Source organism: Cryptomeria japonica, chromosome 7 (genome assembly GCF_030272615.1).
Source record: "Cryptomeria japonica chromosome 7, Sugi_1.0, whole genome shotgun sequence".
In the NCBI taxonomy this organism is placed as follows: Eukaryota; Viridiplantae; Streptophyta; class Pinopsida; order Cupressales; family Cupressaceae; genus Cryptomeria; species Cryptomeria japonica.
Genome location: NC_081411.1, coordinates 633,974,549 through 633,991,628, shown reverse-complemented (window position 1 = coordinate 633,991,628; position 17,080 = coordinate 633,974,549).

Here is a 17,080-nt window from a genome sequence, read left to right as displayed (position 1 = left end):
CTCATAATTCCTCATTCCAAATCTATTCAAAATCCTTCATAATCCCAAACTCAAATCCATCTCCTAATCCAAACCTATCTTGTTGAGTACAAGGAGAGAAATCCACATTCACTCCATCTCTCTCCAACTCTCCATTAGTCAAACTTTGGAGCTAGAAAAGTTCATGGAGGTGAGGAGGACAATGAAGAGTTACTTGCAATGAGAGCTTCATGAATATATTCCATTTATGTTGTTTTGTTTTCATGATGTTCTTGTTTAATCTTTCTTGATATCTCAATTTAAATGGTTTTTGGTTTTATTGAATACTAATCATGCACCAACCATTTTATTGTGAGATAATATTCATTGGGCAGTCTTTCATTCTTAATTCATCCCAGTTTTTGGCTTTTTGTTAATTTTTGGTATTTTTGATGGCATTGATGTCAAAGGGGGAGAGATATTGATGTGAAAAAAAGGGAGTTGTATACATTAGGGGGAGATATGGAGATATGGAGTATTTTTATTATGATCATAGATGACTATTTAGCTCAAGGGGAGTAGGCTTGGGATGAAATTGACAGGTGGAAACCATGATCATTTTTCACGAGTGTTGCCATCAATGCCAAAGGGGGAGGTTGTTGGAAATTGACACTCAATTGGTTGGTTTCAATATGCTGTCATTGATGGCAACATGGAAACTTGTTTTGACTTCATATTTTGGTTCTATTGGCTACTGATAGGCACTTCACAAACACTTAACATACACTATAAGGTTGGAAGGAAATCTTTGATTACCGGCAATGTAGGATGTCATGGTTTAGATTAAGGTTATCAGTATTGGAGGCTGACATGTTTTGGAGATTTGACATCGACAATTGTTTTTGATATTCATGTATTTATGTTATTGAGCTTACATGTATATTCATATTGTAATTATCTTTGTAAGCCGACATAGGGCATGTTGAATTGTAAAGGGTATATAGGTCAGTTGGTTAGATCATTTTGTAATATGGATGGATAGGAGAATATAATAATGTTGTGAATGTGAAATATATGAGATAGATCATGTATGTGAGGATATTTATGTAACACTTATTCTGGTAAGGGTTTAGGGTTTCAGACCGGAGCAAACAGAGCTTAAATGAAACTATATTTAGGCATAAAAGATGCTACCTTTGCAGTTCAATCATTTCTCCAGATTGTAGTCTGGATTTGTATGTAGTCAGTGAGGCTCCTTTTGTGATTGAGCAGTGTGCTCTAAGATGTAAGCCTTCCTACAAGTGTAAGCCCCTATATTTTGTAATATCTCTTCAAATTGAGAGTGGATTGATATTGTGGGTCACAAATCCCACCGCGGTTTTTCCTCTTTGAGGTTTTCTACTTATAATTCTATGTGTTATGGTATTCATTTATGTGATTGGCTTATTAGTTACTTTACTTCTTTAAATTATATATGTACCAGTATACAGGTTGGTGTATGCATGTTTTAATAAGGTTTAAATTGATCATTCTGGTAGAACAATTATTCAGCCCCCTCTCACTGTTCTTGGATTCTAACATCCTTCATGACTCACGTTGGCTTACATAGATAACTACAAAATCAACATACATGTTGGCTCATTACTTAAATCCATAAATATCAAAATGAATTGCTGATTGCAAGATCTCAGAAACGATATCGGCCTCCTATACCAGTATCCTATTGTAAGTCTTGTCGGCCTGCAATGCCTGTACCCATATAATCCTTCCTACTAGTGAACATACTTGCTAGTGCTAGTGTCGGTGCTGGTTCCTATGCCTGTGAAGTGTTTGCCAGTGAGACACCAAAGGAAGGAATAAAAGCTGGAACATGTTGCAATAAATGACAACATATGAAGCCAATCAAATGAGTGTCAATTCCAAACACTTCCATCATCCATCAGCCTAAGTCTTAGATCTGCACATTTATACACATGCTTTCTTGCCAAACCAGAAATTCAAACTTTACACACCTAGCATTTTCTTCACCGACCACTACACATATCTAATCAAATAAAATCACATTTCTTGGATTGTACAACCTACAACAAATCAAACATCATTTCCATTCTTGATCCTTCAAACTCATGTTCACTATATTTAGCAGATGAAACATTATTTGTCAGCCTTGATTTTGTCAATCCAGTTGTTTCCTTTCAATCTTTGTTGAGTTGTAATCCTCTATAATTGAGCCATTATTTTTGTAGTTGACATTTAACATTGACCTAATCAAAAACTACCTTGCCGATATACAATTCATCTACCACTACATGTTTTTCACCTAGAGTCCACATGTTATCTTTGTCGACATCTGACTCACTTGATCACGTCGGTTCAAACTTGGTTACTAACCAAACATACTACTGATACACACCAACTGGTTAACATTCATATCATACACTTCTTTTTTCTGTCAGTTAGGACATGCTATCCTTTGATTTTCTTATCCAGGTCACAAACTATGCTCTTGGTGATGTATTCACATCTTCAATATATATGATCCAAAAACCATCCAATTTGTTTTCTTTAGGTTTATCTTCTTCCCTTCAATTTATCTCTTTCTTGTTAGAATAACCGGTGGACAAATGTGAGGGGGATGAATCAGTTGTCAACAGATTATATCAATTAAAGAACTTTATAATCTTCAACCGGTGCACATAAACATTGAATACTGGAATAGAAAAATAGATACCAGTAAGCAATAAAACTTAAGAATAAAATAAATAATCAACACAATGAAACCTTACCACATATAACCATGATTTATACGTGGAAGACCCAGTAAAGGAAAAACTATGGTGGGAAGCCTACCCATAGTCAGATGATACTTCTGTAGAAAGTATGTGATACAATGAGGGGCCTACACATGTAGGAAAGCACACTGGCTAAAGTGTATTTCTCATTACAAACTACAGAGAGGTTATAACCACCTCAAGATGATTAGACAATAATCCAGATGAATGAACTACTAGAGATAGCATCTACCATGCCTGATTATAGTCCTGGTTAATCTCAATACCTGAGGCTTTTGGCCTCTTACATAAACCCAATTCGATCTTTAATGATCAACCAAATCTATTTTGCATATGATATTACATTTCCATTCCTATATCCATACATATGATCAACAATGAGATCTTACATCAATTTATACCAACCCTAAGGCCTAAACCAATTAGGTCAGCCAGCTAAAAGATATTACAATAAGATCATTACATATATCCATATTACAATGATATTCCATGTCGTCTTTAGACCAAAATAATATTAAACAATCCATAAGTCATCCCAGTAACGTGTAGAGAACACGTTAACATGATACTGGTCCATAACCTAAATAGGTAGCAGACCTAATCTGGGCCCACCACACCAAAGGAAGTCACCAACCAGTCGAGGCATGATCAAGGATCATCTTCTACATCCTAAATTCCATCTATAAGCCATGCCAACATCACTTATAGATCCTATCAAAGATTCTCAGTAAAAGCTATGTCGGTAAAACCTTAAACCCTTACTAATATAGGCTTACTAGAGTGTATGATAGCATCTAATCACCAAGTCAATACCAACTGACCACAACATAGTCCAACAATGTGTAACACATAAAACCAAACATACTCCTTTTATCCGAACATGTCGGAAGTGTCCAACAGATAGTCCCTTTTATAGGTAACACTAGATCTTCTACCAGTGATCAAAACCTGTTTGCCAGTAACCAAAACCTGTCTGTTGATAACCAGCCATAAGAGCTAGTGTTGACATCAATGATAGAACATCAATGAAACACATAATCAATTTCTCCATATTGCCAACAATCTCCCCCTTTTTCATTTATGACAACACTAGATGTGAAAAAGAAAACATCTAAGTACCAGGAGGTACCAAACATTTCTCATAGAAGATATAACAATGAAAAACTGAAAAATCCCAGTAACTCCCCCTAAGGAGTGTAGTTCAATCAGAATCTTTCTAACATAAACATTATTTTTCACATATATCTCTCCCCCTTTGACATCAATGCCAAATATATGACATAGATATCAAAATTCTGTGAATCTCAAAGCTAACTACTCCCCCTAAGAAGTAGCACCACTACATCAATCTAGAGAAAAGGATAAAGCAGATGATCCATACCAGAATGATGCATTGCACCATTAGCTAAGTTTTTGTCAGAGGGGTAGATACCCCTAACCTATCTCTCCAACATTTAAATGATTCTTTAGACAATGCTTGAGTGAATATATCTGCAATCTACTCTTTAGTGTTCACATAAACCAATTTGACTTCCTTTTCTTCTACCTTGTCCTTCAAAAAGTTATACTTTATTGATATATGCTTAGTCTTAGAGTGAAATACCAAATTCTTAGACATGTCAATAGTTGTAGATTTATCATAGTAGATAACTACCAGTTCACTACAATTTACCTTGATATCCTTTAACATTTTCTTCATCCATAGGAATTGTGTACAATTACTTGGTGTTGCAACATATTCAGCTTCTACAGTAGATAAAGAAATGCATGACTATATTTTGCTAGTCCATGAAACTAGTTTCTTTCCAAGAAAGAAAGCTCCACCAGAAGTTGTCATGCCCAAAATTTAGGGCAAAAACGGAACAATTTTTTTTTAAAAAACATACTAGTTTAATTAACAAGTTCACTCTTGCGACAAGCGTTAATGAAGTTTCCATTATTAACTTCGAGCTAATTCTGAAACGAACTAAGCATCGATAAATTGTTAAATTTTAATTGCGAAAAACCTACTGGTTTAATTCTATCTCCAAGAGATACCTAGTCAATAGGTTTATTAAATTAATCGAACTAAAAGAAATAGGGGAGAAATTTTTATTTATCCTCCAACATGACTATATAGTCTTATCAATTTTTTTTAAATTAAAATTTCTCTTTATAATTTATTCCAAATTAAAATCAGGAATATATAAATATATATATATATATATATACATATTTGTATGTACATATATATATATATATTTATAATTTAATTACTTATTCAAAATGCTCAAAAAAATTCATATATATACATATATATATTCCCATATATATATATGGAAACATATATATATATATATATATATTTTACTTATATGTTAAATATTTTAACTCTAACTCAAAAGCCATTTTTAACTTCCTAATTATTAAACCATATTTTGCCCAACCCTAATTAGGGTTCTAATTTTCTCACATTTATAATATCTAAACTAATTAATATATTTTTATTTTTAAAACCGAATTGCCCTAGCCCCATCCGGGCTAGGGTTTTAACCCATATAGTTTTTTTTAACAGTCAAAGATCTTGCTGGGCCGAAGACCCCAAAGGCGGCCATGATTTCTTTGATTGCAGGTCACGGGAGTTTGGGAGGCGGGCTAGTCGCGCGCGCCACTGTGTGAGCTCACAGTGGGCGCCGTGGCACCACTGTGTGCCCACACAGTGGCGGCCGTGGTCGTCCACTGTGTGCCCACACAGTGGGAGCCGAAAGTGGCTCCACTGTGTGTGCACACAGTGGGCGCCGTGTGGCCCTCCACTGTGCGTACACACAGTGGAGTCCGCGAGGACCCGAATGCATTCTTTTTTTTTTTAATTTTTTTAAAAAAAATATAATATATAATATATATATATATATATATATATAAATATATATATATATTTATATATATATATATATATATATATTTATATTTACATAACTTAAATAAGCATAGCTAAAAAGATGAAATTTATTTCAATATAAATATATATATATATATTTTAAGAGAATTTACATGCAAAATTTTAAACTAATATAATAAAGGGAAAAGCATTAAGATAAATCAGATATATATATATATATAAATATATATATATATATATATATATATATATATATATATAAATATATATATATATATATATATATATATATATATATAAATATTTATATATATATATATATAAAATTAATAAGCTTTTAAATCAATGCTAACTAAAATACAATTTAGAATACTATTCAAAGATACATTATGCTTTTTCTGGAAATAAAGAAATTCATTGATTTTTTCTTCTAATAAAATATTTACATAAAACAACTTTTTCCATTTAAAATATTTAAAAACTTCCAACATTAATAAACTTCTATTTGCCACAAGTGAAATATAGATAAAATCTAAATGAAAATAAATCTCTTTTTTTTTTTTTTCTTTTCCATAATTCAATGAAGCTTTTGCATGCAACACAAATTAACTTTTCTTTTTCTAAAACCAGAAGTAGAAATAACAAGCTTTTCTTTTTAATTACATCTCTAAGCTATTCTACCAAATTTTTAGGATGTTTCTCTGAATAATCACAACAATAAAAACTTCAAGTCTATTTTCACAATTTACAACTTGCTTCTCTTTTCTATGAATGAGGCATATTTCTATAACAATTTTAAACAAACATCTGCAACTGAATTTAAGAATCTTCAATAATAATCTTCAGTGCCTTTTTCTTGGTTCCTATTCTCTTTCCTCTGAATTTTCCTGCATAATAGAAAACACAAATATGACCACGGAGTGCTCACCTCCCAGCCTAGGCTAACTGGTAGCCACCCCTGAGCTCGGAGAACCAAATCCTAGACAGGTAACAAACAGGCAAACACATAGAAAGCAATGCATATAGAATTTCCAGACACATTCCCAACTTGGCTTTCACAGCACCACACTTTGGTGATGAACATTTTCAAAGGGTGGTAGTGGACCAAATACCCTGAGGAGAACTGCAAGTATGAATAAACAAGAAGCCACCTCATGGCACAATAAAAATATCAAGAATCTCAACCCCTTATTCCTTATGCCCCCCAAAGGCATTCTAGCCTTATAGCCCTCCTTATGACCCCCATTGCACAAACAGGCCATGTAGCAAGGGTCACACAAAGATCCCTTGTGATCGCTCTCAAAAGAGAGTCTCTCACTTGAGGGCTGTCACTGCTACCACCCTCAAGATCCTCTTCTCTCCCAAGAGTAAGAGATCTTGAGAAAACTCCCAAAACACAATATTTCATGAAGCAAAAATACCAAGAGATTCTTCAAACACAAACTTTCAAAAAAACCACAGATTTCATATACAAACAACTTCCAGACATAAACAAGAAGAAGACATTAAAATTAATAATAGAAACCAACCTTAATCTGCCCAAAGGTTATTATGATATCTGATGAAGAGCTGCCCAATCCACAAATCTTTTTCCTTCTACCCTTATTCAATTTCTCTATTCCATAACATTATTTTCCTTCCAATTTTTCTTCTGTCTCCAAAAATGGAGAGTGGGTGATTACCCTGCTATTCCCAAAAATCTTCCTTAAGAAGCTCACTCTCTGAGTTCTCACAGGATTCTAAAAAAACAAAAAGAAGAAAGAAAGCAAAATGCAAAAAGACTCTCATTCCAAAAGGAAAAATCTTGATTAGATTTAACTTCAATTTTCAATTTTCGCTTAACTCAAAAAAGCCAATTTTTAAAGCGTTAAAAAGATCATTATAAAGTAAAAACTTGCCTAAAATTACCCCTAACCCCTAGGTATACCTTATGGGCTTTAGGAAACCCTATTAAACTACCCCTAGGTGTTCATTTAACCCATTTTAAACCCCTCTGAAGTTTATTTTCGGGTCAAACATAAGTTGACCACTCCAAATATTATATCCCCAAAATATTTATGACAACACATTAATTTATTTAAGAAAACTATAATTAAACACATTCCCACCAAGAGACAAAATAAAATATTAAATTTAAATCCACACATGTCTCAAGTGACACTAATAAAATACTTTTACAAAAATAAAACATGAAATTGTCTCTTGAGGTTTTTACACATTAAAATTTAATTAACACTTAACACTCATGCAGCATATACTGTTACGAATAAAATACAACACAAACGGGGTGTTGTCTCTCCAAATAGACAAACCCTGGCTTTACGAACATACATAAGTCTAGGTTTGATTCTCCGTAATTTTTCCATGGTCACATGGTAAATTTCCTGCGCATCTCAATTTACACATTAGTACTTCCAAATATCCAAATATAATATAATTCAAAAATATAAAAATGCACATCATCACTTGCATACAATTTTCATCTGCACAGATCAAATACAACTTTTACCAAGCTATTTCTCATAAGCAATTTTCATCCCAATTCACATAAACTAAACATACATCATAGTTCTATATTCAGAATAAAGTCCTGCAATTTCAATAACGACATCTATCATTGCAATATCATTCTATCTAATAATCATGTAGTGTTCTATCTCATAAAGCATGTAAGTAAACCATCAAATCATAGCAATGTTATCCAAATCCTGAAATCATATAAGTTCTAAGTCTCAAAATGCATCAAAATAAAGTATCCATAATAGTCTAAAATATAAAATCCACTGAATGTCAGACTGAGTCGAGGTGAGGCCTCACATCCTCCCCCTCTAGGCATGAACTTCCTCCTGGAGTTCATCAAAGAGGTGAGGGTACTCTGATCTCATACGTGTTGCGTCCTCCCATGAAGCCATAACCTCATCATAACAATCCCACTGGACCCTAACCTGGTCCAGCTCTCGACCTCGAAGGGCCAATGTCTGGCGTGCCAAAATGCGAATGGGCTACAAAGCTAGCTGCCCGTCTGACTCCACCTGCAAGGCATCCCAATCTAAAAGGTGAGACTCATCATAGATATATTTTCTCAAAACTAAAACATGAAACACATCGTGGATGCGTGACAGGCTAGGTGGCAAAGCTAAACAGTAGGCAACTAGGCCTATCCTCTCCAAAATCTCAAAAGGTCCTACAAAGCGAGGTGCGATCTTAGAACCCTTTCCGTAACGGATTGGACTCTTATGCGGTCACACTCTCAAGAAAACTCTATCTCCAACCAAGTAACTACAATCTATCCTCTTTGCATCAGCATATTTCTTCTATTTGTCCTGAGCCTCTCTGAGACGCTGCCTAATCAAATCCACCTACTATTCCATATCCCGAACTAACTCAGGACCAATAGCAACTCTATCCTCTATGCGATCCCAACTCAAGGGCGTCCTGCAAGGCCTGCCGTATAATGCCTGGTAGGGTGGCATTCCCAAGGAAGTGTGATGCCCATTGTTATAGGCAAACTCCACTAAGGGAAGGTACTCCTCCCACCGGGTCTGATGATCCATGACGTACATACGAAGCATATCCTCTAACACCTGATTGACCCTCTCTGTCTGACCATCTGTCTCCGGGTGATAGGCTGTATTGAAATTGAGCTTAGTGCCCATAGCTGCCTGTAATGACTTCCAAAAGGTAGAAGTGAAAAGAGAATCCTTGTCAGAAATAATCTTGCGGGGTACGCCATGAAGCCTAACAATGTCTCGCAAGAACACCTGTGCTACTGCTGGAGCTGTGAATGTAGTACGAACTGGCGAAAAGTGAGCTACTTTGGTCAACTTGTCAATTGTCACCAAGATAGCATCATGGCGATGAGAAGACATAGGAAGACCAATGATGAAATCCATGGATATAGTATCCCACTTCCACTCTGGTATAGCATGAGACTAAAGCAACCCACCTGGATGGCAGTGCTCCACCTTTACCCTCTAACACTCGAGACACCGAGCTACTATCTCAGCAATGAGCTGCCGCATTCCCGGCCAATGATACAACTGCCTCAAGTCAGCATGCAACTTCTTAACCCCGGGATGCGCTTTATAAGGAGCTCTATGAGCTTCCGTGACAATGAACTCTCGCAACCCTCTGGAGGAAGGTACATAAATGTACCCTCTGTGGCGTAACAGTCCATCGGACTCCAAAGAATAATCCACATATTTCCCTTCTAGAGTAACCTGAGAACGTAATACCTGACAAACCTCTGCATACCATCCATCCTCTGACAAGTGCTGAAGTATGTGGTCTCTCAAGTCTTTGCCCATGGATATGGTGTAAACCTCATGACGTCTCCTACTCAAAGCATCTGCAACTACATTTTCCTTTCCTTTGATGTAGTGAACGTCAAAATCATATTTGCACAAGAACTCCATCCATCTCCTCTGATGTGCATTAAGGTTCGGCTGAGTGATGATGTACTGAAGACTCTGATGGTCTGAATGCAACTCGAAGTGATGTCCTAAAAGGAAGTGTCTCCACCTCACAAGTGCATGCACTACTGCTGTGAGCGCAAGGTCGTGAGTGGGATAATTAAGTTCATGAGTCTTAAGTTTCCTAGACTCGAAAGCTATGACCCTACCATCCTGCATAAGAACTGCCCCTAGACCCTCTAGGGAAGCATCTGTACAAACCATAAAATCAGCTGAAGGATCTGGTACAACAAGGATAGGAGCGCTAGTAAGTGCCTTCTTGAGTTCCTAAAAGGCCTTCTCGCACTTCTCTATCCACTCAAATTTCTTCCCTTTACGTTGAAGAGAGGTAATAGGGTGTGCGTCTCTGGAGAAACCCTCGACAAAACGTCGGTAATATCCTGCTAAACCCATGAAACTCCTGACCTCTGTAACACTGGTAGGCGCTGGCCAATCCATAATAGCCCTAATATTTGATGGGTCAACTGAGATCCCATCACTGGAAATAACGTGTCCAAGGTACTTGACCTCAGATCGAAAGAAAGCACACTTCGATAGGCTGCCAAACAACTGGTTATCCCGCAAACACTGCAATACCTATTTCAGGTGCTCCTCATGCTCCTTCTCATTCCGAGAATATATCAGTATATCATCGAGGAACACAATAACAAAATGGTCTAGAAAGGTATGGAACACCCCATTCATGAGGCTCATAAAAACTGCTGGGGCATTCGTAAGTCCAAAGGGGACTACGGTAAACTGATCGTGACCATATCTAGTGCGAAATGCGGTCTTGTGGATATCACTTTCCACTATTCTCAACTGATGGTATCCTGACTTGAGATCTATTTTGGAAAATACTTTGGCACCCTGAAGCTGGTCAAATAAATCATCAATCCTGGGCAAAGGATATCGGTTCTTGATGGTTACTTTATTTAGCTGTCGATAATCCATACACAATCATAGAGATCCATCCTTCTTAACGAAGATGACTGGTGCACCCCACGGGGATATGCTAGGACGGATATGACCCTTCTCAAGAAGTTCCTCAAGCTGAATTTTAAGTTCATTAAGCTCATTTGTGGTCATTCTATAAGGTGCTCTGGAAACTAGCTTGACTCCTGGTACTAGGTCTATATGAAAATCAATCTCTCTGCGAGGAGGCATTCCCGATAACTCTGAAGGAAATACATCTGAATATCCCTTAAGGATAGGATGGTCATCGAGCGATGTTTCTTTTTCCTCCTCTTCCTCTCTATCACTGATAGTGATAGCAAAAAGATGACATCCCTTCCGCATGCTCCGCTTAAGCTGCATTGCGGAGATCATACGAAGAGACACGGGCCTCTGAATCTCGGTGATAACTATGGGCGAACCATGATCATCCTCACACTCGATCTTTTTCAGGCGCCAATCCATCTTGGCTCTGTGGGCATAAAGCCAATCCATGCCAAGTACGATTCCGTAAGATCCAAGTGGGGTCACTCTAAGGTCTACTAAAGTGGTGATCTTGCCAATCTGTAGCTGACATGCCCTAACCTCTGATTCCACTGACACTCTAGCCCCTGAAGCTAATTCCACTTCCCAACTGACACCCTACCTAGTTGCCACTAGCCCGCAACGCTCCACAACCAATGGAGATATAAAGGAGTCAGTAGCTCCTAAATCAAACAAAATAGATACATTGTTACCTCTGATTATACCTGAAGATTTGATAACCGTGGCCTGATGATCAACCTGGCGGTTGTCAACCACTGCGAATACTCTATGGGACCTGCCCATATCACCAACTGTCGGCTCTGAAGTGGCCATCCGCTGACTCCCTGCTACCTGTCCCTGAGGGCAATCCCTTGCCAAATGCCCCATGGCTCCACATGTAAAGCAAGCACCCCATGCCTGGAACTGGGCACCCTGAGGCCTAGAAAAAGCCCGACCTCCTGTCCTACTGGATCCGCTGTACCCACCCCTAGAGGACTGCTAAGTCCCCGCCGGCTGTGTGTACTGCCCCTGTGCTCTCTGATCACGTTTCTATCCCTGAGTCTACCACTGCTTGGGCTTGGAGCCCTGCTGATACCGTGGAGGCTTCTATTTCAGGTTCTATGGTGTCTATTATGGAGGAGGGGGTTTGGAGAACCCCTAAGAATTTCGGTTGTTCCCTTTCCAATGAGGTTTCTGGAATCCATAAGTCTGAGGTGCGGGATTTCGGTTCTGATACCGATCCCTATTGTCCTGTGGTCTAACCTGAATTTCCTTGGCAATCAGTGCCTTCTCTACAGCAACCCGAAGGCTCTCTGGAGCAGACATCCTAACAGGCCCGGCTATACCGACATTTAATCCCTTGATGAAACAGTTTACAAGTAGTTTCTCATCCTTTAGATAATCTACATATGGCAACAACTCAAAGAATTTACTCTCATACTAGGTTACTGACAAGCCTTTTTGTTGGAGATCATGAAATTCATCTATACGACGCTGCCTGAAGTGCTCTGATAGGTACCTCTCACGGAACCTCTCTGTGAATATCTCCCAAGTGAGTGTATCAGGAACTAATCTGCATTTATACTCTTCCTATCTCCACCAGGTGGAGGCTATCCCTCTCAGAAGATGAACGACAACACGTTCTTTCAAGTTGCTCTCATAAGAATGCAACGCAAAGCACCTCTCAAGACTCAGAAGCCATGCCTCAGCCTCTACTCCATCTGTAGAGCCTCCGAAGGATGGTGGTTGGAGGCGCATGACCTCCCTGATGAGATCCCCTGGATCTTGATGACCTCTCTCAAAATAAATTGGTTCCACCGCAGGAGGTGGTCCTAGCATATGCACTGACTCTAGCTCTTTACCACCCTGACTCTCTACAGGATTCAAAGATGGGCTCCTGCTTCGTTCTCTATCAACAGATCTATGACTCCCAGAGTCATGACTTCTAACCTGAGGGTTCTCTGCTGGAATCCTTTCCTGAACAATGCCAATAAGATTCTATATGGCTGCTAAAATGTCACGGTTAGGTTCATTTGGCTGTTCGGGAGGTGCTCCTGGGTTCTCCTCTGGAACCGATGCCTCCCTCTCTACCTCATCGCGTGCTATGCGCACACGTCTAGGACCCCGTCCGCGCTTGCGAGCTTGTCGCGTCAACGGAGGCATCCTAAGAGGAAAATAAGACAAACAATTAATTTATTTCTTTTAGAATTAAATTTATTTAAATTCAAAATTCCATTAACAAAATAATTTTAAAATATATTTAAGGCGAAACGTAAGTGAGTAAGGCTCCTAGTGTGGAAACCTTGCTCTGATACCAAAATGTCATGCCCAAAATTTTAAACCTTAAACCTTACTCTTTCCTCATATCTTCTAGTTCTTTTTCATATAGGGCTTTCCAGTCACTCTTGCTGGTAGATGATGATGATGCATGAAAAGCAGGTTCAAACTTTGCAGCTCTAGAAGGTCCAAATTCTTCAAGCTCAAAAGTAGATAATTTCTTAATCAGAATGTCTCTATTAACTAAAGTGCTTTCCATTATTCTCAATTCATTAATTACTGTTGCCTTCATCTTGTAAGTTGGTGGAAGGGCTCTCAAGACTTTGGAAACTATTTCATCTTCACTTAAAGATCCTCCACAACATTGAATTACCATGACAATCTCATTTACTCTTTCCATAAATGTAGAAATTATTTCATTGTCATCCATCTTCAAGTTCTCATATCTTACCCGGTAACCATCAAGTTTAGTAATTTGGACAGTAGGGTCACCTTCATTTAGAGTTTGCAATTTATCCCACATAACATTTGTAGATGATTTATCAGTCAATCCCATGATTTTCTTATCAGTAAGTGCACACAGGGGGGCTTCTCTAGCTCTAGAATCATTTTCAATATTTTTGTCCAAGTCTGCAGGAGTAGGATTGCAAGATGCCAAATCATAAGGTGTATATCCTTTCTTAGTTATCTCCCAAATATCCTTGCTAAGACATCTAAGATGAGTCTCCATTCGGATTTTGCATATCCCAAAATTTGTTCCATCAAGCTTATGGATTTCTCTTCTAAAAATAGTTGTCAGTGCATTTAAAGTATTAGTTACCATAGGATCTACCTCAAGCAGTTAAGCTTCTGCAAAAGAGGACCAAATCTCCGATACCAATTGTTAGGATAACTGATGGACAAGTGAGAAGGGAGGGTGAATCTATTATCAACAAATTATATAAATTAAACCACTTTATAACCTTTAATTGGTGCACATAAAAATTGAATACCAGAATAGCAGAAATAGATATCGGTAAGCAATAAAACTTAAGATTGAAATAGATAATCAACACAATGCAACCATATCACATAACACCATGATTTGTATGTGGAAAACCCAGTAAAGGGAAAAACCACAGTGGGAAGTGTAACCCTAGTCAGATGGTACTTGTATAGAAAGTATATGATATAATGAGGGGCCTGCACATGTAGGAAGGCACACTTCCTAGAGTGTAATGCTCATTACAAAAGTGTCTCACTGACTATAGAGAGGTTATAACCACCTCAAGATGATTGGACAACAATCCAGATGAATGAAGTTCCAGAGATAACATCTACCATGCCTGATTACAGTCCCGGCTAAGCTCAATACTAGAGGCCTTTGACCTCTTACATAAACCCAATTTGATCTATAATGAGTGCTTACATTAACTTATACCAACCCTAAGGCCTAAACCAATTAGGTGGGCCAACTAAAAGATATTATAATTAAATCATTACATATATCCATATTACAATGATATGCCATGTCAACTTTAGACCAAAATAACATTAACCAATCCATAAATCATCTCGGTAACATGTAGATAACATGTTAACATGATACCAGTCCATAACCTAGATAGGTACCAGACCTAATCTGGGTCCACCATGCCAAACCGATGTCTCCAAAAAGTTAAGGCATGATCAAGGATCATCTTCTGCATCTTGAATTCCATCTATAAGCCACACCAACATCACTTATGTATCCTATCAAAGATTCTTAGTAAACACTTTGCCGATAAAACCTTAAACCCTTACCGGTATAGGCTTACTAATCACAAATTTAATACCAATAGACCAAAACATGCTCAAACAACATGTAACGCATAAAATGAAACATACTTCATTTATCCAAACATGTTGGACGTATCCAACAAATAGCCCCTTCTGCTGGTAACACTAGATCTTTTGTTGGTAGCCAAAATCTGTCTACCGATAACCAAAACATGTCCGTCTATAACCAACCATAATAGATAGTGTTGACATCAATGAAAAAACATCAATGCAACACATAATCAATTCCTCCATATTGCCAATATTTATTGCTTACTGATTGACATGCTTACCAGTTGACTTCAACATGCCAACAATCTCCAATGCTCCTACTTGCATATTGGTAACATCAACTTTTCATATGACAACACAATGCCAATAGTAATTACCTTCCATGATATAATATATCTCATTTTGCATTGCCTCAATCACATTGTGTTGCTTCTATTGTTTTTACTCTTGTTGCACGGTCCATACTATTCTCCTTGAGGACTCTCCCACTATGGCTACTTCAAGTGGTATCAGAGAGTTTTTCATTTCAAAGATTATGGATTACTGTAAGAACTTTATTGTGGGGTGGAAGAATTGAGGATCTGATCCATAGTTGTAGAGGACTTCCATGAATATTTAATAGAGAAATCCTAGAGGTGTTGGAGCATGTGGAAATGTAGACCCTACTGTGATGGAAATGTTGAGAGGAATTGCAACACGATTGGAATCTATTGAAATGGCCTAGAGAAGAGGTTGATTTTTCAAATAGGTGAGTGATGATGCAGAGGAAGTAAAGGCAAAAGAGAAGAAGCAAATAAACCAATGGTCGATCTAGAAGAAGAGATATTTCTAAAAGTCTTGACTAGAGTGAATACCAAACCCCATTTTAATCCACTAGAATATGATGGTAAATTATATTTAGATAAATTGCTTTAATTGGATCATGGAGACGAAAAATTATTTTGATTTTGAGAACACCACAAAAGATAGGAAGATGAAATATGCATGTACTAAGTTGAAAGGACATGTGTCTCTTTGGTGAGAACATTTATAGGATGATAGACAAAGAAGAGGTAAATAAAAGATCAAATATTGGGAGTAGATGATCAACAAGTTGAAATCAAAGTTCACCCTTGTTGATTACCAAGTTCATCTAATCTGGAAGTTTTAGAGCCTAAAGCAGAAGGAATCTAGTGTCCAATAATATAGTGAAGCATTCTACAAGTTGAATATCAAATCCAGACACACTAATGATGAGGTTAAACAAGTTGATATATATTTGAATGGGTTGCAGATATTTATACAAGATAAACTTAGCCTAATCAAGTTGTAGAGTGTTGAGGAAGCTTATCAAATATTTCCCTAAAGGTGGAGGAGAATTTGAAAAAAATACACGAGCATAAGAAAAGGGGGAGAGGAGGAAAATTTTAGAGAGGAAGATCTTATACTAGAGGAAGAGGACCCTATGTAGATCAGAATAAAGACAAGGAAGTTAGAAAAGATGGTAGTTCATACTAGAGGGATGACAAAAAAATTTGTTGGAGAAAAGAAAATGATGGTTACTAAAATGAGAGCTATGGAAAAGAAGATAAAAGATAGGAAAAAAGAAAAGAGACTGTTTAGAGGAACCTGCTTTAAATATGGAGGAGAATGACACAAAGATTTTGAATGTAAGAAGACATAGAACCATGAAAGAGAAATATTGGTAGAAGAACCTACTATATCAAGTAACAAACTATAGGATGGAGAGTTGTTGATTATGAGAAGAGAATTGTACCATACAAGAGGAGAGCAAGAGCCCTTATAGAGGAAAAATTTGTTAAAAACAAGATGCAAAGTAGCTAGTAAGTATTGTACAGTTGTAATTGATAGTGGTAGTATAGATAACCTTGTTTTCAAAGAGATAGTGAATAAGATAAATTTGGAGAGAGTGAAGAACCCTAAGCTTTATTAGATAG